The sequence below is a fragment of the Oncorhynchus nerka genome, linkage group LG9a (assembly GCF_034236695.1).
Source record: "Oncorhynchus nerka isolate Pitt River linkage group LG9a, Oner_Uvic_2.0, whole genome shotgun sequence".
Taxonomy (NCBI): Eukaryota; Metazoa; Chordata; class Actinopteri; order Salmoniformes; family Salmonidae; genus Oncorhynchus; species Oncorhynchus nerka.
In genome coordinates this window covers 38,367,961-38,370,990 of record NC_088404.1, presented here as the reverse complement: position 1 = coordinate 38,370,990, position 3,030 = coordinate 38,367,961, and positions in this window count along the sequence as shown.

Sequence of the window (3,030 nt, the reverse complement as noted above, 5' to 3'; positions counted from 1 at the left end):
GGAGATAACCTCTTTGTGAAACTTGAGATTTTGATTGCTAATTAGTTCTGTTGCCAAATAACACAGCGTGAACTAAAAGGGCTTTGGTTGTTGAACCAAGCAGGAACTTGCATTAATGCAGAATAATTGTCACAAAAAAGAGCAAGACATGGTAAACTATCCTGGTGCACAACCTTCAGAGTGTATTCCCAGTGAAATAACCTTTTATTTGACGAATAGTGCTGTGTTATTGATAACAAAAGTTCTGGAATATAATTCTCTCCTTTAATCGTTTCCCACCTGGCCCTGAAACTGCACATTATCTCTAAATATTTAGAAAAGGACAAAACCCATCAAATAAAATAGTAACTTTTTTTGGCCTTCTTTTTTCCATTACCTCATCAAGAAAATTATAGTAAAGGAGTTTCTGCCCTAAACAAAAAAGTCTAAATGTCATTCTAATAAATGGCCTTTTTTCACTTCAAAGGCAGCATTTTGCCGGGGCTTTTCAGGGCTTATTACCTCCTCAGTGCTTTTCCTGGGCATTAACATTACACAAAGTGCACCTCAAAACAAACCAGTGGAGCATTGACGGACTTCTGTAAACCCACTGACCAGTGGCTGTAAATCTTTCACTGCTCTGTGTTTAACCAAATCCAATACCTATTCAACAGTTCATCCGTCACTGCCGCAACAGAGAGAACGAGGACAGAGTGGTTCCAATTGTGCCATATAACAGCTTACTCAATGCTCATCCACTACTGCTTCCACGCATGCCTTGAGACTGACTGCTTGAAGGACTCAATGAAAACCACCCCTGTAGCAGATGTCATATCTTTACAAAAAGGGATGGAAGTACATACTGTATGAAGTTGATGCCGTGTGGACAGCTATCTATCCTAACGTCCTTGCTGTTGTTGCAAGGACATTAGGTTATTAAGCGGTTACGGCAATTGAGGAACGAAAGCTTATTTTTACAACAGCGGCTCCCGAGTGGCACGTTGGTCTAAGACAATGCATCTCAGTGCATCACTGCAGTACCTAGTTCATATCCAGGCTGCATCACATCCAGCCGTAATTGGGAGTCCCATAGGGTGGCGCACAATTGTCCCAGCGTCATCTGGGGTAGGCCGCCATTGTAAAGAAGAATTTGTTCTTAATTAAGTAACTTACCTAGTTAAATTTAAAAAAATGTGTACCTAAGTGGGCAGTCAATGCAGCTGTCAGCAAGTTCTCTTTCTCACAATTAGTCATCCATCAGCTATCGAGACTGTCAGTAGGCAGATACATTACATGAAAACGGACTTCTAGTCTTTCAACAAAGATAATTTATCTGATATGATGGTATTTTCTAAGGGCTGGATTCAATCCGCTGAAGTAAAAGATCTGCGTTATATCTTGATTGAAATTTATAGGCAATTAACAGTAAATGCTGCATATGTTGGCTCAATCGGAAATTACCTTTACATTTTAACTTGGATCGTCTGTGATAATTCCGCGATACAGATTGAATCCAGGTACTAAGTCTCTTTTAACTTGACTTTGGAAATTGTTGAACATATTGAACATTTAACAACCTGGATAGTGACATCTTAGAAAGTATTGTAAGGGCCTTGAAGTGGCCTGTTCACCAATGTAACAGCTTCTTTAGACAAAATGGTATTCAGGGGAAGAGTCTAATTCTCTCTTTTTTCCTAAGCAGTGTTCCCCACGTTACATTGTTTTTGTGAATCTCTGAGCAATTTTCTATCGATTCCTTGGGTAATTACATTTTTTCATGTGTATCTGAGCAGGCAGAAATTTGGCCGGTGTGATGTAGCATTGTGATAAAGTCGCTCTCACGACACTGGAAGTTAATAGGAATATGACTTTAAATTGCGAAAACGTCTATCATACATGTCAGATTTCAATACTCTTTGATGTCATAACGCGGGTGGTTGTCTTCTCTCGAATTAGCCATTGATCATATTTTTGCAATATTCCCACCTTGAGAGGGTCTAACACATCTCTCCTATTTGTCTGCCTCTTCAGTTCGGGGTGCATTGCATGGTGCTGTTGCGAATGTCAGACCCCACAACGATCTGCAGGTTGAACATGGTGAGATTATAGGCTCCTAAATTGATAGTGCAGTTTGTTGAGGAGATTATACAGCTAATTACTGTATATGCATGAACTTTTCAGAACTGTTTCGGCTGGGAAGCATGGGGACACCTTAAGACATAGGGGTGGCAGGTAGCCTAGGTTCAAGCATTGAGCCAGTAACCGAAAGGTTGCTGGGTCGAATCCCTGAGCTGACAAGGTCCAAATCTGCCGTCACTGTATATAAGAATTTGTTTTTAACTGACTTGCCTTGTCAAAAAAAATGGGTGTAGACAGTGTGCATTTAAACAATTTTGGTGGCTACAATTCTTATTACCATCCAATTCAATATCTGGTGCATGCATCAGCGTGGATCTTGACAGAGTGACAGTTGTTGTATTAGTGAAATCCACCTGGGTGAAATAATGAAGTTTTCCTCTGTACTGGTGGTCTGATTGTTATGAGTGTTGTGAGTGTCAGGACTGACAGTGCAGGTAGCTCAAATGTTTTAGCTTCAGTGGCTTTTGGTGCGAAATGACCGTGACCTGTGCAGCCTGAGCCCGCATCCCACACCCTTTCTGCCTGACAGCCACTCAATGGCAAGTGTCCGCCAGCATGTGGAGGGGAGCGCTGCCAAGCGGCCTGAGATAAAGATGATTACCACATCCATCCCTCTCATCCTGCTCAGTGAAAACTGATACCTATTAACAAACGGCTGTCAACATGTTAGCAGAGCAGAGAGAGGGAGAGAGAGGACGGAGAGTGGGAGAGAAAGAAAGGTGCTCTTTAAGAGGGAGGAGAAGTCGAAGAAGGCAGTCAGGATTAATGATCGGGAGGCGAGTCTGTGCTGTTCAGTCACAGTTGTGGTAGACACACAGAGTGCAGTCAAGTGGAGAAGGAGCTGGCCTGGGTTGACAGGTGGCCTCCAACAGAGATCCTCTCAGGTGATGAGTATTAGTAAAGGACATTTCT